A 22,603-nucleotide genomic window follows, 5' to 3' on the forward strand; every position below is an offset into this window, starting at 1 on the left:
TGGGCAGACCGCCACCGCAGTGCGACCCTGTGTCTAGCTTTCTACCAGGAACCCCCCACTCCTCCCACCCTGCAAGAAGCTGAGCCTCCGATTTGTGGGTCCGTTCAAGGTTCTCCGGAGGGTCAACGAGGTGACATATAGGTTACAGCTTCCAAGTGACTACCGTATCTCACCTTCTTTTCAAGTCTCTCTTCTCAGGCCGGTGGTTCCTGGTCTTCTAGCTGATGCTGTACACCACGACACCCCTCCACCCCCCCGGACATCAAGGAGAGTCCAGTCTATGCCGTCACATCCCAACTGGACTCCCGACTTTGTGAGGGTCGGCTCCAGTACCTGGTGGACTTGGAGGGGTATGGCCAAGAGGAGCGCAGTTGGGTTCCACCTTCGCCGTCCGGACTGGTCGGCGTCATCCTGCGGCTGGGGCCACACGTCAAAGGGGGGGGGTGTACTGTCAAGTCACGTCTTCTCCTGCTCCTCCCATCCGGTGTTTGACATTGCCGGTATACTAACCACCGGTTCTGGGATCCATCATTATGCTCACCTGGCATCAATCTTTACGAGCACCTGCACTTCATCATGAGGCACACCTGGACTCCATTACCTCACTTATAACCTTCCCTATATCTGGCACTCCCTTAGGTTCCTTCCCCAGTCAGTATTGATCCTGTGTTTATGCAAAGACAATATTGTTACGTTGTCTCGTTCCATGTTTGTTTTATTAAACGTTTCACCTGCACCTGCTTCTAGATTCACAGAGTCTTTGTTACAGCGATAGAGCGTGTGGGTTGATGGTTCAATTGGTATATGTGGAGAGTGCAAGAGATCTCTCACATTTATTGCAGTGGGACATAAAAGCGAGATCTTGAGCCACAGGTGTGAGTCTGTCCACACAGACACACATACACACAATTCAGCACCTGAAGAATCATTAAGCGATTGCGTTACCCATCAACAGGTGATGTCCGTCTCCCATCGCTTTACTCCCTTTCATTCATGATTTACAAGCTATTATTCTCTTCTTCTCTCCAAACTTGTGCTGTTCTTTTGAAGGCAACCTGTCCTGAACCTATTGTACCTGCATACACGCACACACAAGCCCATGAATGCACACTGATGGATACACACACATGGGCACACACACACCATTCACAAACAAGCGCACACACTCCGAGCCTATTGTACCGTTTCATCTTTCAAGTCTTAGATGAGATGACACAGAGAGTGCTTGGTTAGGGAAGCTTTTCTTTAACAGGGCTGGCAATGGAGGATCGTGTTTCTGACATGTCTTTTATAGAATGGAGTCTGGCTGGACTGGTGTTTTGGGGGGGGATAGAGTTTCTTGAAATCTTGCACAGCCACACCACCTGCTGATTGAATAACGTTGGGTTGGGGGATGATGATTATCCGAGCGGAAAGGATTTATTTTCTTTATTTTTGTTTGTGTGTACTTTGAATAAGGCAGTAACCCTGTTAAAATGAAGAGTTATTTAAAAAAATACCTCTGAATAATACAGAAAGCATTCAGCAGACCTGAATCGGGGCCTACAGCATAATTGACACATACCTAAGAATGAACTGACTGAGTGACTGAGATCTATTCACCCCTCACCCAGAGCCGGATTACTGAATGGGCAAGCAGTGTCCCCAGATCGCATATGACAGCAAAATTAGCTTTAAAAATGCAACATTTTCTCTGTCTCATGGCAAAATGTGAACAAAAGCATGAGATGAGCTATAAAACAGCAAAATAAATAAATGCCCCATGGCAAAAAGACTGGAATTGCAGGAGATTAGCTTTAAAACTACAATATTTTCTCTTAGCCTCATGACAAAATGTGTTGAAATGCAGTAAGTTAGCTGATTTTCATATATTTTTATCGTAAAATTGGGGCCCCTGAGGTCGGCCACAAATGTGGTAATGCAGTAGTCCCGCCCTGACCTCACCAGAAACACATTCACACACACACACACACACTCATCCATGACTGACTTGTTCTATTTTAGTCCCTGGTAGCATCACGTAAAAACATGAAATCAGCTGTGATCTCCTTATTACCTCCAGTGTAAACATCCATGGTGGTTGACATTGTTACTGAGCTAAAATATCTTTGCCTACTGCCGCCGAAGCATCAACCAGGTGGGTGCTAGACTTTTGGTAGTTGTTGACCCAGCCTACCTACAGAGGAGCGTATGGCAAGGTGCCCATGAAGAGCCCCTGGTCTGTCTATTGAACTGACACTTTTCCCTCCCTGTACCATCAGCACTCCCCCGCTACTGCCTTTCTGAACTACCTCAAAACCCTACCAGCTGAAGAAGACCATCCCAGTCAAGACATAAGCCTGCATTAGTTAACTTTTTCTGTTTAGAACATATTTCAGATTATCTTTGTAATGTAAGTGCTATATTATTTGTATTATTGTTATTATTACTATTGTTTCTCTGTGTGTGTTTGTTCTTCATACCCTAATTTAGAGTTTTGCTTAGCTTCCCCTGAGACTGGTCCATTACAGACCTGTCGTGTCTCTCTGATGGATCAGTGACTTTCAAACTGAACCTTCCTTGCCTCCTCGTATTCCTCCTCCTCATTTCCTCCTATCCATCTAGCCACCATCGCTTATGTGAATCTCTCTTCTTCGACAGATGTTGAGTCAGACTTTTGTGTGGAATCTAAGTCACTGTACGCTGCTAATTATAATAATGATACAAACCTTGCTGGGCGGATTGGGTTAAAGTTTTTTGGACAGCAATCAGCAAGCTTGCTGGATTACACCCAAGGTTAATTGCCATGGAATTACATTGGGGTGATCATTTCTTGATCTTTCTGCAGGGGTAATGGTATTGAGACATGGCTGCCTTGATTTTCATAAATGGTTGAGTGACTGCATCTCGGGAAGCCTACGGACAGTAACCAGTGCAGACGGCACAAACTCAGCCGACGCATTGATTTCTGTAATTGGTGGAGGAGTTGTGGGTGCGGATACAATCCACCGGTGCATTTGTCATTGCCAAATAAATGTCTAGACCAGACAGGGCATTCAAGTTCCATGATTTGACCCCCCTCCTCCATCCTTCCCTCACTTTTTGCCAACCTTCTCAAATCCAATACCCTTGAAGTACATTGATTCAAAGTTCAGTAGAATCGTTGAGAACCAGGCTTCCTTGAAACGAGAATCCTGGGCAAGTTCATGGCAGAAAAATAGCTAAATAGGGAGCGGAGACCCGGTGTAAATCAGTGACGCCTCGCAACACATCAAACCAATCAAATGCCTTACTTGGGGGGAACTCTAATAGTACTCTCTTGATTAGTGTTGTAGGTGCAACAGTGCTTGAGGATGGCCGGGAAATCACCGATTTAAAACCCCATCAAAACATGTTGATGTATGTCAATTTTGTGTAAAGAGCATAGGCGGCACGTCCAAAAGACAAGGGGAAGCTAAGCTTTCCTAAGTAAATTTGAATTAAATTGCCAAAGTTATATAACCTAATTAGCCTACTTTTGTCTATACAGAAAAAAATGTAATCATTCAAAATAAACTTCTAAAGCGTGATTTGTCCACAGGATCATGAGCTTCTTGAAAAAAAAGTGAACTGTTTTAAATCTCATTGCCTACAGTCGGAAGGAAAGGCAGCATGCACAGTTTGGTCAGCGAATACCAAATAGATGATTGTTGAGTTGTGACTGTCAGTGAAAAGCACAGACGCCCAACCAGGCATATTGCAACATTTCAAGGGTTGCATGGATAATGAGAATAGCAAAGGTGAAATTAGAACGCCTTGTCTGTTGCTTCTAGTGCTTCCGAATGGAGCAGAGCAGATATTGGCTGTTATTTCTGAGGGATTGGCATATAGCATTTTAATCATGTTCATGAATTTGAAAGGCTGATGAATTTACTGTGTTAAATGAGGCCTCACCTCCTGGCTACACTAGTGACCATGTCCCCTGTGCATCCCGCAAAGGCGGGGGTGATGCTAACATTTACGATAGCAAATTTCAATTTACAAAAAAAAAAGACGTTTTCGTCTTTTGAGCTTCTAGTCATGAAATCTATGCAGCCTACTCAATCCCTTTTTATAGCTACTGTTTACAGGCCTCCTGGACCATATACAGCGTTCCTCACTGAGTTCCCTGAATTCCTATCGGACCTTGTAGTCATAGCAGATAATATTCTAATCTTTGGTGACTTTAATATTCAAATGGGAAAGTCCACAGACCCACTCCAAAAGGCTTTCGGAGCCATCATCGACTCAGTGGGTTTTGTCCAACATGTCTCTGGACCTACTCACTGTCACAGTCATACTCTGGACCTAGTTTTGTCCCATGGAATAAATGTTGTGGATCTTAATGTTTTTCCTCAAAAACCTGGACTATCGGACCACCATTTTATTACATTTGCAATTGCAACAAATAATCTGCTCAGACCCCAACCAAGGAACATCAAAAGTCGTGCTATAAATTCACAGACAACACAAAGATTCTTTGATGTCCTTCCAGATTCCCTCTGTCTACCCAAGGACGCCAGAGGACAAAAATCAGTTAACCACCTAACTGAGGAACTCAATTTAACCTTGTGCAATACCCTAGATGCAGTTGCACCCCTAAAAACTAAAAACATTTCTCATAAGAAACTAGCTCGCTGGTACACAGAAAATACCCGAGCTCTGAAGCAAGCTTCCAGAAAATTGGAACGGAAATGGCGCCACACCAAACTGGAAGTCTTCCGACTAGCTTGGAAAGACAGTACCGTGCAGTACAGAAGAGCCCTTACTGCTGCTCGATCATCCTATTTTTCTAACTTAATTGAGGAAAATAAGAACAATCCGAAATTCCTTTTTGATACTGTCGCAAAGCTAACTAAAAAGCAGCATTCCCCAAGAGAGGATGACTTTCACTTTAGCAGTGATAAATTCATGAACTTCTTTGAGGAAAAGATTATGATTATTAGAAAGCAAATTACGGACTCCTCTTTAAATCTGCGTATTCCTTCAAAGCTCAGTTGTCCTGAGTCTGCACAACTCTGCCAGGACCTAGGATCAAGAGAGACGCTCAAGTGTTTTAGTACTATATCTCTTGACACAATGATGAAAATAATCATGGCCTCTAAACCTTCAAGCTGCATACTGGACCCTATTCCAACTAAACTACTGAAAGAGCTGCTTCCTGTGCTTGGCCCTCCTATGTTGAACATAATAAACGGCTCTCTATCCACCGGATGTGTACCAAAGTCACTAAAAGTGGCAGTAATAAAGCCTCTCTTGAAAAAGCCAAACCTTGACCCAGAAAATATAAAAAACTATCGGCCTATATCGAATCTTCCATTCCTCTCAAAATTTTTAGAAATGGCTGTTGCGAAGCAACTCACTGCCTTCCTGAAGACAAACAATGTATACGAAATGCTTCAGTCTGGTTTTAGACCCCATGATAGCACTGACACGGCACTTGTGAAGGTGGTAAATGATGGCATCGGACCGAGGCTCTGCATCTGTCCTCGTGCTCCTAGACCTTAGTGCTGCTTTTGATACCATCGATCACCACATTCTTTTGGAGAGATTGGAAACCCAAATTGGTCTACACGGACAAGTTCTGGCCTGGTTTAGATCTTATCTTTCGGAAAGATATCAGTTTGTCTCTGTGAATGGTTTGTCCTCTGACAAATCAACTGTAAATTTCGGTGTTCCTCAAAGTTCCATTTTAGGACCACTATTGTTTTCACTATATATTTTACCTCTTGGGGATGTCATTCGAAAACATAATGTTAACTTTCAATGCTATGCGGATGACACACAGCTGTACAATTCAATGAAACATGGTGAAGCCCCAAAATTGCCCTTGCTAGAAGCATGTGTTTCAGACATAAGGAAGTGGATGGCTGCAAACTTTCTACTTTTAAACTCGGACAAAACAGAGATGCTTGTTCTAGGTCCCAAGAAACAAAGAGATATTCTGTTGAATCTGACAATTAATCTTAATGGTTATACAGTCGTCTCAAATAAAAGTGTGAAGGACTTCGGCGTTACTCTGGACCCTGATCTCTCTTTTGAAGAACATATCAAGACCATTTCAAGGACAGCTTTTTTCCATCTAGGTAACATTGCAAAAATCAGAAACTTTCTGTCCAAAAATGCTGCAGAAAAATTAATCCATGCTTTTGTCACTTCTAGGTTAGACTACTGCAATGCTCTACTTTCCGGCTACCCGGATAAAGCACTAAATAAACTTCAATTAGTGCTAAATACGGCTGCTAGAATCCTGACTAGAACCAAAAAATGTGATCATATTACTCCAGTGCTAGCCTCTCTACACTGGCTTCCTGTCAAAGCAAGGGCTGATTTCAAGGTTTTACTGCTAACCTACAAAGCATTACATGGGCTTGCTCCTACCTATCTCTCTGATTTGGTCCTGCCGTACATACCTACACGTACGCTATGGTCACAAGACGCAGGCCTCCTAATTGTCCCTAGAATTTCTAAGCAAACAGCTGGAGGCAGGGCTTTCTCCTATAGAGCCCCATTTTTTATGGAACGGTCTGCCTACCCATGTGAGAGACGCAAACTCGGTCTCAACATTTAAGTCTTTACTGAAGACTCATCTCTTCAGTGGGTCATATGATTGAGTGTAGTCTGGCCCAGGAGTGGGAAGGTGAACGGAAAGGCTCTGGAGCAACGAACCGCCCTTGCTGTCTCTGCCTGGCTGGTTCCCCTCTTTCCACTGGGATTCTCTGCCTCTAACCCTTTTACAGGGGCTGAGTCACTGGCTTACTGGGGCTCTCTCATGCCGTCCCTGGAAGGGGTGCGTCAGCTGAGTGGGTTGATTCACTGATGTGGTCATCCTGTCTGGGTTGGCGCCCCCCCCCCTTGGGTTGTGCCATGGCGGAGATCTTGTGGGCTATACTCAGCCTTGTCTCAGGATGGTAAGTTGGTGGTTGAAGATATCCCTCTAGTGGTGTGGGGGCTGTGGCAAAGTGGGTGGGGTTATATCCTTCCTGTTTGGCCCTGTCCGGGGGTGTCCTCGGATGGGGCCACAGTGTCTCCTGACCCCTCCTGTCTCAGCCTCCAGTATTTATGCTGCAGTAGTTTATGTGTCGGGGGGCTACGGTCAGTTTGTTATATCTGGAGTACTTCTCCTGTCCTATTCGCTGTCCTGTGTTATTCTAAGTGTGCGTTCTCTAATTCTCTCCTTCTCTCTTTCTTTCTCTCTCTCGGAGGACCTGCGCCCTAGGACCATGCCCCAGGACTACCTGACATGATGACTCCTTGCTGTCCCCATTCCACCTGGCCATGCTGCTCCAGTTTCAACTGTTCTGCCTTATTATTATTCGACCATGCTGGTCATTTATGAACATTTGAACATCTTGGCCATGTTCTGTTATAATCTCCACCCGGCACAGCCAGAAGAGGACTGGCCACCCCACATAGCCTGGTTCCTCTCTAGGTTTCTTCCTAGGTTTTGGCCTTTCTAGGGAGTTTTTCCTAGCCACCGTGCTTCTACACCTGCATTGCTTGCTGTTTGGGGTTTTAGGCTGGGTTTCTGTACAGCACTTTGAGATATTAGCTGATGTACGAAGGGCTATATAAATAAATTTGATTTGATTTGTAGCCAATTCCCATATGTTCCAAGACAGACCAGAGATATGACCATTCTAGTCTATCAAAAGCTTTTTCTGTATCAAAAGATAATACATCATTTTTGTCACTGACCTACATAAAATGTACTGTATTACATTTAGATTGTTTTTGGTCACTGGCCTACACACAATACCCCATAACCTACACACAATACCCCATAATGTCAAAGTTAAATAATGTTTTTCTACATTTTTACTAATTCATTACAAATGAGAAGTTGAAATGTCTTGAGTCAATAAGTATTCAACCCCTACAGTATGTTATGGCAAGCCTAAATAAATTGTGCGCAACAAGTCACATAAGTTGCATAGACTAACTCTGTGTGCAATAATAGTGTTTAACAAGATTTTGAATGACTACTGCATCTCTGTTCCCGAAACATACAATGATCTGTAACGTCCTGCAGTCACGCAGTGAATTCAAACAATTATCTGTAACGTCCTGCAGTCACGCAGTGAATTCAAACAACTATCTGTAACGTCCTGCAGTCACGCAGTGAATTCATACAATGATCTGTAACGTCCTGCAGTCACGCAGTGAATTCATACAATGATCTGTAACGTCCTGCAGTCACGCAGTGAATTCATACAATGATCTGTAACGTCCTGCAGTCACGCAGTGAATTCATACAATGATCTGTAACGTCCTGCAGTCACGCAGTGAATTCATACAATGATCTGTAACGTCCTGCAGTCACGCAGTGAATTCATACAATGATCTGTAACGTCCTGCAGTCACGCAGTGAATTCATACAATGATCTGTAACGTCCTGCAGTCACGCAGTGAATTCAAACACATATTATAGAGTTAATTGGCTGTGATACTAACCTAACGTCCTTCAGTCACGCAGTGAATTCATACAATGATCTGTAACGTCCTGCAGTCACGCAGTGAATTCATACAATGATCTGTAACGTCCTGCAGTCACGCAGTGAATTCATACAATGATCTGTAACGTCCTGCAGTCACGCAGTGAATTCAAACACATATTATAGAGTTAATTGGCTGTGATACTAACCTAACGTCCTTCAGTCACGCAGTGAATTCATACAATGATCTGTAACGTCCTGCAGTCACGCAGTGAATTCATACAATGATCTGTAACGTCCTGCAGTCACGCAGTGAATTCAAACACATATTATAGAGTTAATTGGCTGTGATACTAACCTAACGTCCTTCAGTCACGCAGTGAATTCATACAATGATCTGTAACGTCCTGCAGTCACGCAGTGAATTCAAACACATATTATAGAGTTAATTGGCTGTGATACTAACCTAACGTCCTTCAGTCACGCAGTGAATTCATACAATGATCTGTAACGTCCTGCAGTCACGCAGTGAATTCAAACACATATTATAGAGTTAATTGGCTGTGATACTAACCTAACGTCCTTCAGTCACGCAGTGAATTCAAACACATATTATAGAGTTAATTGGCTGTGATAGAAGAAAACTGAAGATGGATCAACAGTAGTTATTCCACAATACTGCTTGACAGAGTGTCCTGAACACAAAGTGTTATGTTTGGGGCAAGTCCAACACAACACATCACGGAGTACCACTCATATTTTAAAGTATTGTGGTGGCTGTATATGCTCGTCATCAGCAAGGACTAGAGCATTTTTTAATGATAAAAATGAACAGAATAGAGCTAAGTTCAGGGAAAATTCTGTTTCAATCTGCTTTCCAACAGACACCTTTCAGCAGGACCGTAACCTAAAATACATGGCCAAATATACACTGCTTACCAAGATGACACTGAATGTCCCTGGGTGGCCTAATTACAGTTTTGACTTAAATCTGTGGATAGACTTGAAAATGACTGTCTAGCAATGATCATCAACCAACTTCACCTTTAATAACTTTTAAAATAACTCGATGGTAATTGTACATGAAGTAAAATTGTTGCGACTTGCTTTAACTCTTTAAAACTATTTTTGTGGTAGTGGTAGAAGATTTAAAAGTGTTACTTTACTATTTAAAGCAAAGGAGTTGCATATAGTCAAAGTTAAATGTAGTAGAATAATTGGTCTGATTACTTTGATAGACTACTGGGTCTATGAAAGGTTATTTAGGTTATTGTCCTGCTTAAATGTGAATTTGTTTCCCAGTGTCTGTTGGAAAGCAGAATGAAACTGGTTTTCCTCTTGGATTTTGCCTGTGCTTTGTTTTATTCTGTTTATTTTTATCCAAAAAAACTCCATAATCCTTGCAGATGAAAATCATACCCATAACATGATGCAGCCACCACCATGCTTGAAAATATGAAGAGTGGTACTCAGTTATATGTTGTGTTGGATTTGCCTGAAACTTAATGCTTTGTATTCAGAACATAAAGTTAATTACTTTACCACATATTTTGCAGTTTTACTTTAGTGCCATATTGTAAACAGGATACATTTTTGGGAATATTTTTATTCTGTACAGGCTTCCTTGTTTTCACTACAATGTCGTTGATCCATCCTCCAGTTTCTCCTATCACAGCCATTAAACCCTGTAACTGTTTTAAAAGTCACCATTGACCTCATAGTGAAATCTCTGAGGGGTTTTCTTCCACAACTGAGTTATGAAGGACACCTGTATCTTTGTAGTGGCTGGGTGTATTGATACACCATACAAAGTGTAATTAATAACTTTCATCATGATCAAAGGGATATTCAATATCTTATTATATTATTTTACCCATCTACCAATATGTGACTTTTTTTGCAAGGCATTGCTAAATGCCTCCCTGGAATTTGTGGTTGAATCTGTGTTTGAAATCACTGCTCGACTGAGAGACCTTACAGTTATTTGTGTGGAGTACAGAGTGTGGCAGGTAGCCTAGTGGTTAGAGCGTTGGGCCAGCAACCGAAAGGTTGGTAGATCAAATCCCTGAGCTGACAAGTTAAAAATCTATCATTCTGCCTCTGAACAAGGCACCTAACCCACTAGGCTGTCATTGTAAATCAGCATTTGTTCTTAACGGACTTGCCTAGTTAAATTTTAAAAATGAGGTAGTGATTCAAAGGTCATGTTCTACACTATTATTGCACACAGAGTGAGTCCTTTCCACTTATTACGGGACTTGTTATGCACATTTTTACTCTTAAACATATTTAGGCTTGCCATAAACACAGGTAATTAGTACTTTTTGACTAAAGATATTTCAGCTTTTATATTCTTTAATTAGTTTGTTAAAAATTCTAAAAACAAAATTCCAAGTTGACAGTAAATCTCAATGAAATCTATTTTAATTTAGGCTATAGCACACCAAATGTGGAAAAAGTAAAGAGGTGTGAATAATTTCTGAAGGAACTGTTATAGTTGACAAGAATTTAAAGAATTTGAAGTTAGGATTGCCTGAACATGTGAAAGTTGGAGGTATAGTCTGCTGTATTAATGGTGGTGATTGGTTATAGTGAGTGAAAAAGTAGGTAGATGAAAAGATTGACTGATTTATTGGTTGATAGGATAGGACAGCCTGAACATGTGAATGTTGGTTTGGTGTCTATAGCTTGAATGGTTCAATAATTACAATGATTGTTTTGGGGTATTACAGTAAATGCTAATTTATGCTCATTTAAGTAGTTATCATATATAGTGCGGACCAGAGCTAGACAAGAGCTAGTGTGAACCAATGCTAGCTATGCCCAGGACCAGAGCTTGAACAGAGCTAGTGCAGACCAGAGCAGCAGTTGTGGTCAAGTAGTTGTGGTCATCAGTTGTGTAGTTGTGTTGCGGGTTCTTTGGGCCCCACAGTATGGACCTGGTCAGTACTTGTGGTCAGCACTTGTGGTCAGTAGTTGTGTGGTTGTGGTAAGTAGTTGTGGTCAGCAGCTGTGTCATAGTCATTAGTTGTGTTGTTCAGTAGTTTTGTGATCAGCTCCTGTGTAGTTGTAGTCAGTAGGTTTGGTCAATAGCGGTGGTCAGTAGCGGTCAGTAGTTTGGGTAAGTATTTGCGTGGTTCATTAATTGTGGTCAGTAGTTGTGAGGTTGTGGTCAGTAGCGGTCAGTAGTTTGGGTAAGTATTTGCGTGGTTCATTAATTGTGGTCAGTAGTTGTGAGGTTGTGGTCTGTAGTTATGGTCAGTAGTTTAGGTCAATGGTTTTGGTAAGTACACTGAATAAAAATATAAAAGAAACATGGATTTCACATGACTGGGAACGCAGATATGCATCTGTTGGTCACAGATACCTTTAGAAAAAAGTCAAGGCGTGGATCAGAAAACCAGTCAGTATCTGGTGTGACCATAATTTGCCTCACACATCTCCTTCATATAGAGTTGATCAGGCTGTTTATTGTGGCCTGTGGAATGTAGCCCCACTGCTCTTCAATGGCTGTGTGAAGTTGCTGGATATTGGCAGGAACTGAAACACACTGTCGTACACGTCGATCCAGAGGATCCCAAACATCAATGGATGACATGTCTGGTGAATATGCAGGCCATGGACGAACTGGGACATTTTCATCTTCCAGGAATTATGTACAGATCCTTGCGACATGGGGCTGTGCATTATCATGTTGAAACATGAGGTGATGGCAGCGGATGAATGGCACGACAATGGGCTTCAGGATCTCATCCCGGTATCTCTGCATTCAAATTGCCATGAATAGAATGCAATTGTGTTCATTGTCCGTAGTTTATGCCTGCCCATACCATGATCCCACAGCCACAATAGGGCACTCGCCCACACAATGCAATACACGCTGTCTGCCATCTGCCTGCTACAGTTGAAACTGGGATTCATCCATGAAGAGCACACTTCTACAGCATGCCAGTGGCCATCGAAGGTGAGCACTTGCCCACTGAAGTTAATTACGATGCTGAACTGCATTCAGGTCAAGACCCTGGTGAGGACAATGAGTAAGCAGCTTCTCTGAGATGGTGTCTGACAGCTTATGCAGAAATTATTCGGTTGTGCAAATCCACAGTTTCATCAGTTGTCCGGGTGGCTCGTCTCAGACGATCCCACAGGTGAAGAAGCCGGATGTGGGCTGGCATGGTTACAGGTGGTCTGCAGTTGTGATGCCGGTTGGATGTACTGCCAAATTCTCTAGAACAATGTTGGATATGGAAATGAGCATTCAATTCTCTAGCAACAGCTCTGGTGGCTATTTCTGCAGTCTGCAAGCCAATTGCATGCTCCCTCAGAACTTCAGACATCTGTGGCATTGTGTTTTGTGACAAAACTGCACATTTTAGAGTGGCCTTTTATTGTCCCCAGCACAAGGTGCACCTGTGTAATGATCCTGCTGTTTAATCAGCTTCTTCATATTCCACACCTGTCAGGTGGATGGATTATCTTGTGAAATACAATTATTTGTGAACACAATTTGAGAGAAATAAGCTTTTTGTGCATGTGGAAAACACTTTACATGTTGTGTTTATATTTTTATTCAGTATAGTTGTGTGTTCAGTGATTATGGTTAGTAGTTGTGTGGTTGTGGTAGGTAGTCGTGGTCAGTAGTGGTCTATAGTTGTGGTCAGTAGTTGTGCAGTTGTGGTCAGTAGTTGGTCATTAGTGGTCTGTAGTTGTGGTCAGTAGTTGCGCATTGTGGTCAGTAGTTGTGGTCAGTAGTTGTAGTCAGTAGCCGTGGTCAGTAGTTGTGGTCAGTTGTGGTCAGTTGCTGTGGGCGGTGTTTGTGTGGCTGTGGTCGGTAGTTGTGGTCAGTGGTTATGTGGTTGTGGTCAGTAGTTATTGTCAGTGGTTGTGTGGCTGTGGTCAGTGGTTCTGGTCAGTAGTTGTGGTCAGTAGTTGCATGGTTGTGGTCAGTAGTTGTGGTCAGTAGTGGCCTTTATTTGTGGTCAGTAGTTGCATGGTTGTGGTCAGTAGTTGTGGTCAGTATTTGTGTGGCTGTGGTCAGTAGTTGGTCAAATCAAAGGTGGTCAAATCAAATCAGAATCAATGGTTGTGGTCAGGTTGTGGTCAATAGTTGTGGTCAGTAGTGGCCTTTATTTGTGGTCAGTAGTTGCATGGTTGTGGTCAGCAGTTGTGGTCCATAGTGATCTGTAGTTGTGGTCAGTATTTGTGTGGTTGTGGTCAGTAGTTGTGCGGTTGTGGCCTGTAGTTGTGGTCAGTAGTGGTCTGTAGTTGTGGTCAGTATTTGTGTGGCTGTGGTCAGTAGTTGTGTGGTTGTGGTCAGTAGTTGTGGTCAAATCAAATCAAAATCACATTTTATTTGTCACATGATGTTCATGCGAGTGTAGCGAAATGCTTGCTGTGGTCTGTAGTCAGTAGTGTCCTTTAGTTGTGGTCAGTAGTTGTGGTCAGTAGCTGTGTGGTTTTGGCCAGTAGGTGTGTGGTTGTGGTCAGTAGTTGTGGTCAGTAGTGGTCTCTAGTTGTGGTCAGCAGTTGCATGGTTATGGTCAGTAGTTGTGGTAAGTAGTGAGCTTTTAGTTGTGGTCAGTATTTGTGAGGTTGTGGTCAGTAGTTTCTCTCAGTAGCTGATTATGATCAAGGAATGTTCATGAGAATGGAATTCTAAATGCAAATGTTGAATTACTTTGTAAAATGAATGGATTCACATAGTACATGGCACGAAGCTTAAATTAAAAGGCAATACTGACACTAACAAAGCATTATTCCAAGCATGATACGAGAGAGAAAGAGAGCGAAAGAATACATGGCTTGTGCCGTGGCCCATTGCTCATGGGAGAGGGAAAGAGAAAGAAAGAGAGAGAGTATCTCACCACAGCAGGTCAGGAACATAAAGAGAACGAGACAATGAATGTAAGACCCTTTATAACATCCCAGTTGTATGGATTCAAAATCTGAGTTGACCAATAGTATTACTGTAAAGTTAACCTCCAATCAGATATCAGACCCACATGATGTAATCACAACAGAACCTCTGCTTCACAGAGGTTTGACAATGGGGGTTGGAGGGATAATACTGAGAATGCTGAATTCCAAAGACAACACAGAGGGAATTCTTGCAGTTGATAAGTTGATAAGAAGTTGATAAGAAGAGTCACTTCGGGGGCTGGGTCGCCCTTCACAGCAGTTGTGGTTAGTAGCTACGTGGTTCAGTAGTTGTGTGGTCAGTAGTTGTGTTGTTGTGGTCAGTAGTTGTGTGGTTGTGGTCAGTAGTTGTGTGGTTGTGGTTAGGGCAGTTTTATGGTGACCATATTACCATCACACCGGCGGTCACGAGTCATGACATCAGTCAAATTCCATGTGACCGTTTAGTCATGGTAATTAGACATTTCCAAGCTCTGATACTGCTGATGGTCATTAGTAGCCTACCAAACTTGCTAACTGTCAGATATTCAGCACTCTATTGTCCCTCTAATCACTCTGACATCAATGCAAATGTACTCGAAAACCTAATTAAACACATCATGAAAGCCCATAAGCTCATGTTGCTCAACATTTCTATAGGCTATGCAATTGCGTTAGAAAAAGGAGTGATGGCCTCTATTAAAAAGAGGAGGATCCCAACAGCTTTCTATAGGCTAGGCCTGCTATATTTATTCTCAACTTCCCTAATATTAATCACAATACTTCTCCTTACAACAGGAGTACAGCCTACCTGGCTGGCATGAAAACTAACAAAGAGAAAAGCGTCCTCCATTCGCTATTTAAGTGCATAGATGACATGTATTTTTTTCCCCTGCTCCTGTTTCGAGACAGGTGCATGATAATGGTCCATTCTAAATCAATACAAATTTCACACATACAGTGCATTCGGAAAGCATTCAGACCCCTTCCCTTTTTACACATTTTATTATGTTACAGCCTTATTCTAAAATGGATTCAATAAGAAAAATCCTCTTCAATCTACACACAATACTCCATAATGACAAAGTGAAAATAGATTTCTATAAATATTTGCTTATGTATTAGCAATAAAGAACAGCAATACTTTATTTACATAAGTATTCATACCCTTTGCTATGAGAATCTAAATTTAGCTTAGGTGCCTCCAATTTCCATTGATCAGAATGTTTCTTCCACTCTGACATTACAGAATATTTTATGTAGATAGATCCTTGTCAAAAAATGACAATTAAATACATTTTAAATCCCACTTCGTAGCACAACAAAATGTGGAAAAGGTCAAGGGGTGTGAATACTTTCTAAACACACTGTAATAGTCGGAGGTAATCTGAGGATAAACACTTTTTAACAAACCCGCTTTGGTCCGTGTGGACCAATTTGCGTAAGTCTCGAGACAGGACGACAACATTTTAGAGAACTTTTGAATTTTTGTGTTTATCAAAAGATAGGTGGCTGAGGGAAATTTTGGTCAAGGACTAACAAAAGCCCAGTGTATTAATTTGTAGGGGGAAAAAATATGTATATAAAAATAAAAATACATTTCTTCCTAACAAGTTAGATTAAAGTCACAATGAGGTTCATTCTGAGAAAAGTCAACTAACCTTATAAGCTACTTACCTATAACTATCTAGCTAGCTGCTAGCTAGTTAAATGTCTCTCTCGATTATAAAGACAACTAAATGTTAATGAAAACACCTAAAAGGTTAGCTGTGTTAGCCCAGTTGCTAGTTTACCCAGGGTCAGTGATAAATAGAGCCACCTTGTACTGTCTATCTATAGGAACAATTGCAATAATTTTGCAAGCAACATTGCTAAAATGAAATAAAATGTACCTCAACATTTACCTGTAATGCTCATCTCCTGTAGCTTAAATGTCATCTCCTTATTTTGATACTGTACCTAAATTACAAGGGTTGGATTTGTAATAAACAATTGTATATGTCAGCACTTAAAAGGCATGTACAGAATCTGCTATATGATCTGCCTCATATACATTGTCTACTGGTATCATTTTAAATTGAGAACTCTGGGCCCTGGGCCCTCTCTCTCTGGGCCCTCTCGGAAGGCAGAGTTTGTACCTTCAGGCACATGAAATGGTTCATAATGGCAACAGTTTGCCTACCTGGCATGCAGGGTAGCTGCATTGGATGCACATGGCATTATCCTTGGGTTTATCATTTGCTTTATCGTTAGGTCGGTGCCCACTGTTCTAGAAAGTTGATTGATGTTCAATCTCATGCTTCTCTCTGAGGGCTGATATTTCTGTTCTCAGGGGTATGCATGCGCACAGCTTAGAGGGAACATTGGGTACAACTCAATATTTGGAATGTGTTCATAATGTTTGGTATACTCACTGTATAGTCACATGAAAATATGTATCTTTCAGATATATGGACGTGAAGCAATCGCACTGACTGCAATAGCCGGCAAAATTTAGCATTTAGAATTTGTCCAGGATGGGAGGCACCATTCCATCGCTCTTGCGAACTAAGAAGAACCGGCTGTACTGACCACTCTATACTTCTGACAATGGGACAACGAGAATCGCCTGCTTCTGAAGGAGACAGGAAACCTAGACTAATCAAGACTAGTGCTTGGACTTCAGGGACCACTGACGTTATGACGTCACAAAAAGGTGGACTGCAGACCGTACCCCATCGTCACCGTCGTCATCGTCTGAACGCTGAGAAACCTTGGGAACACGCCCTGGGAACACGCCCTGAAACCTTGGGAAGAAGCCCTGGGAACACGCCCTATCCCCTGGCCTCCAGCTAGGGTAGCAAGGTTTACTTCTTTACCGGCATGCAGTCTGTGCCAAGATGTCTGCCGTTGCCCAGAACCACCAAGATGGTAAAAAAATGTAACCGCCCCCTGACCAGAGGCAACTTGCCTCTACCCTGGACCCTTTCCTTCACACTTCAGGAACTGCTGAACCGCCCCTGCAAAGGATTTTTGTGGGAAAAGGACCTGTAGAGCTGTGTCCTGTTTTGTTTCTCCTTGAAATAGACCTGTGAGGACTATACTTGAGCCAAAGAACCTTGTTGGTGAAACTGGCTCATCCAAATACATCCGCCAACTGGCTTATATAAATACTTCTGCCGTCCCCTCTCAGGAATATGGGACAACATCAACCAGAGGTGGTGCTGAGCCATCATAATCACTCCCATACTTTCCCCACAGCCAGGACAGTACAGCGAGGCAGATGCAGCAAAAGATCTGCATTAGCACAGTTTTCGCATCTTAATCCACTACATCCTCCTATGTCGGCCTTCTGAGGAGGCATCTGAGGTGGAAGGTGGCCGAGTTACAGAGGTGTTTGTTAAACCATGAGACATTCTGAAAATCTGTATTCTCACGAATAAGGCTCAAGCATCCATTTTGCTCTACGATCCCAACAAGTGTCACAGGACTCGTCTGAAGGTAACCCATACAAACAAAGAGCTTTCTTATATTTCTTACATACAAGGCCAGACACTTCAAAATCTTATTCCTTATGATTACATTTTTGACTGTATTTTTTGCCATTTAAAAATGAGATATTCAATGCATTTCTATGGTATAGTAATAAAGGCCAAATTCAATATTTTTTAAATATTTTCTTTTGATACCTATAGGGGTCCTGAAATTCAAAATCAAATAGCCAAATGATCTGTGTGACCATCTTAAAACAATTCTCTCCCCCTCAAAAGATCTTTAGAGGTTACCCACCAATGTTTCACTTTACCCCGCCAAATCCAAAGCCGGGGCTTTAGGCTGCCCCGGTCTCTCAAGATGGTGCCGACAGAGAGGGCTGCCTTGCTTCTAGTTCTTAGGAAAGTTTACAGTATTTTGTTTTTTATGTATTATTTCTTACATTGTTACCCAGAAAATGTTATGTGTTATTACATACAGCTGGGTAGAACCATTGGATATCAGAGCGGCAGTAACTCACCAGTACTACCAGCATTACAACCAGGAATATGACTTTCCTGAAGTGGATCCTTTGTTCACACCACCCAGGGCAATTGAACTGATTCCAGAGTCTGATTCAAAACAACGGTGGAGGAAAAGAGGTACTTCGAGCTGTCTTCTAGTCCGACTTAGAAGGTGCGCACACCACACACCGTTTCTGAGTATATTACTTGCTAATGATCAGTCCCTGGATAACAAAGTTGATGAGATCAAGGCAAGGGTTCCTTTCCAGACAGACAACAGGAATTGTAACAGAAACATGGCTTTCTCGGGATATACTGCCAGAGTCTGTCCAGCCATCTGGATTCTCAGTTCATTGCACCGGGAAGAAGAAGGGCAGGGGTGTATGTTTCATGATTAATGACTCATGGTGTAATTGCGATAACATACAGGAACTCAAGTCCTTTTGTTCACCCGACCTAGAATACCTCACAATCAAATGCCGACCATAGTACCTCCCAAGAGAATTTATTTACTATAGTCGCGGCAGTGTACAACCCCCCTCAAGCCGATACCATGAAGGACCTCCAGGAACTTCACTGGACTTTATGCAAACTGGAAACCATTAATCCTGATGCTGCATTTATTGTACCTGGGGATTTTAAGAAAGCTAATTTGAGGAAAAGGCTGCCTAAATTCTATCTGCATATTGACTGCAGTACTCGCGCTGCTAAAACTGTAGACCACTGTTACTCCCACTTCCGGGATGCATGCAAGGTCATCTCCCTCCCTCCTTTCGGCAAATCTGACCAACCCTTCCTATAGGCAGAAACTCACAGGAAGTACCAGTGCTAAGGACTGTTCAACGCTGGTCTGACCAATCGGAATCCACACTTCAAGATTGTTTTGACAACACGGGCTGGGATAAATTCCAGGTGGCTTCCAAGAACAATATCGACGTATTCACTTAAACAGTAGTTTATCAGGAATATAGGAGATGTTGTACCCACTGAGATGTTGTACCCACTGTGACTTAAAAGCTACCCAAACCAGAAACCATGGATAGATGGTAGCATTTGCGCAAAACTGAAAACGCAAACCACCATATTTAAACATGGCAAGTTGACTGGGAATATGGAAGAATAGATACAGAGTAGTCATTTCCTCCGCAAGGCAATCAAACAGGCAAAACGTCAGTATAGAGACCAAGTGGAGTCGCAATTCAACGGCTAAGACACGAGACGTATGTGGCAGGGTCTACAGACAATCACCAACTACAATAGGAAAACCAACCAAGTCGCGGAGACCGACGTCTTGTTCAGGACAAGATTAACACGTTCTTTGCCCACTTTCAGGATAGCACAGTCACTTTCAGGATTGCCCCTATTTAGCTTGTTTCTGGTCACAGGTTCAGGAATAGCAAAAAAATCACCACATGCAATTACAATTAACCTTACAAATAGCAGTGTTGGGCGATTTGGAAAGCCATAATCAGTCAATAAATAATACTCATAGGAAAGGTTGTCATCTTTAGCTCACAATCTGTGGATATGTATAAAAATAATTAAAAATACAAATAAAAATCTGCTAAACACTTTTGTGACCAATAAAATGTGATTTGATGTCATCTGATTCACTCTCTGAAAATCCTCCAGAGCAAACCAGGGATACTATATTATCCTCGGAATCTGGACGAGAAATCGGAATGATCCTCACTCGGCTTGGATGACACCCCTATCAACCCCCAACACCACTGCTGCTTTCTCCCAGCCTCAGACAACACCATTCCCCAGGTCACTCCACCAGAAGACCCTTCGCCAGCAGCCCCAATCTTTCTCAAAAAGTTAGCCTGACTCCCGATGAGTCCTGAACCCAGCCATTGAAAATGGTCACACGAACTGGTCTGAGCCAAAGCCTACTGAGTGTGTTTCCACCCCAGGGAAACAGGACAGCACTTGAGTATCTTTCATTTTCATTGTGTAACCATATGCCCTAGAGCACGGTACAAACTCGACAGGTTAGCCTTTTTTAACTTCCTCTTACCACTGGCCATCTTACTCAAGCAAGGAAGCACTGGCTATACAAGCAGATCAGAAAGTAGTGGGTTTTTAGCCAACACAAATCTTACCCATGCAAGGAAACATTAGCTACACAAGCAGAGCAGAAAGTAGTTAGGTTTTACAAACACAAAATCTGATACCAAGACCCAAAACTGTCAAAATCTTGGGGGACAAGTACTCTTTCGTAGTCTTCGTGAGCTTGAAAAGTTTGTAAATTGCGTGACACGTTCTTTCTTTAGGCGAGGGTGATTCCGAGGGCGGGCTCGGCATTCATTGGCACATTGAGCGTGATTTCAGTTTTATTCAGGTGAATATGATTGGTCATTGACTCTCCATAGTATGTTATACCAGGTGACCCACTGAAAGGGAACCACTTAGACTGCTGAGATCTACTCTGGGTTTCCCCTCCTGCCAACACCAGATTAAGCAACTGTGTATGCCAACAGACTTCTCCTTCCATTCACTCTCTTCCAAGTTATCTTTCACTCTTTCAGAATGTAAACACTTCAAAGGCTATCAGTGTTGAGGTGTGCCTCTACGCTTCAGCAAAGAAAGGTAAAGGAGGGTTGCGCAACAACAATGACAGAAATCTTGAGAAGGGCTTACCAAGAAAAACTTCCAAAAGGAGTTACAGCACTCTACAAAAAAAGCAGAGATTCATATATTTTAGTTCACTTTAATCCACTGTACAGGATGCGAAAATGTGACTGACATTTCGTCAAGTCACCTGTTCGCATTTTGGGTCTCTGTCTCCGGATTTAGACACTCAAATATCACCTATTTTATTATATCTATATTTTCTACATTGTTTTGTCTCATTTGTTTTGTCTAGGCTATAAATAAGAGCTAAGTGCAATGGTCAGGTCACTCTGATTAAGACGTCAGCTTGACGTCAAAACGTCAGTCAACTGTTCGCATCCTGTACACTAAATCAATCTCTACTTTTTTGTTGAGCGCTCCAACTCGTTTCTACCTCAAATTAGTCCGTTTGGAAGTTTTTATTGGTAAGCCCTTCTCACACTTTAAAGGCTATCCTTTCATTTCAAGTTTTACAGTTATTCAAGCTTTATTCAAGCCGTGCTTCTACTGGCACAAGTTATATTTTAAAATGTTTGCTTGATTTCACACACACTAAACCATATGACTGAGTGCCCGGCATACCATTGACGCTCTAGGTTGATACATGGGCTGCACAAGGAAATAATTAATAACGCAGCTGCACAATAACACGTGTCTTATTTCTTAACATACAACTTTAAGCTTATGTTTGAATACACTTTTTAGAAACTACGATATGTCAGGCCACACGCTACACCCACATAACCTCCCTTCCCCCCTTCTCTCCATTGGAGTGCTCTCTCCTCTTTAGATGAGCACAGGTCGGTCCAACTGATAATGACAGGGGGAGTTGAAAAAGGAGTATCTTGCCGTGTCCCCCCTCTCTGATTCATTCATCCGATTTCCACTGAGCTCTGTCCCACCTTCTACACCTTCCACACATTTATTCCCCTAAACTTAATTGATTGAATGGATATGCTCGTTAGGATGTGGAGAAATTGGGAGAAATTAACACTGCTGAAGCGACACGACATGGAGAGAGTTTCTGGTGAAACAATAGTCCTCCCACCTTACTCTTCCTACCTCCTCCCCAAATCCCCCTACCCTGTCCACCCAAATATTCAACCCTCCACCCCCCTCCCACATGCAGGCCTTGTCCATAGAGATTTGTATTGTACACAGCTGCACTGATGCCTGGGCAAATGAATGGACAGATTTGGGGGCTGAGGGGTCAGGGGAGATGTGGGTGGAGAAATGGATAGAGGGGGGCAGGGGTAGACGTATTAGAATGGGTGGAAGTAGATTGTATGCAGTGGAGTTTGATATAATTAGTGCGACCCTTCTCCTTGTCCGTTCATATCCACCTAGAAGGACTTGCCCCCAATCTCTTATCCCCTTCAGTCCCACCCATTTCTAACATATACCCAGAAAGTCTAGCCTCCTCTCTCAGTCTATAGGGGTAGAGGTCACAGCTCTTCCAAGCACCTGGAGGAGAGATCAAACGCAGCTTTGATTTGGCCCATGCTGGACACCGTAATTACTGTTATATTGCTGTTACATCGCGATGAATAGGAGCATGGAGCGGGACATTGTCATTGCAGAGAACCCCAACAGACACACACGAACACACAAACACAAACAAACACACACTGACAAACCTCCTACACATTGGATTGGAGAGTTTAGGAGACACCCCCACACGTTCCT

Source organism: Oncorhynchus tshawytscha, linkage group LG18 (genome assembly GCF_018296145.1).
Source record: "Oncorhynchus tshawytscha isolate Ot180627B linkage group LG18, Otsh_v2.0, whole genome shotgun sequence".
Classification (NCBI taxonomy): domain Eukaryota; kingdom Metazoa; phylum Chordata; class Actinopteri; order Salmoniformes; family Salmonidae; genus Oncorhynchus; species Oncorhynchus tshawytscha.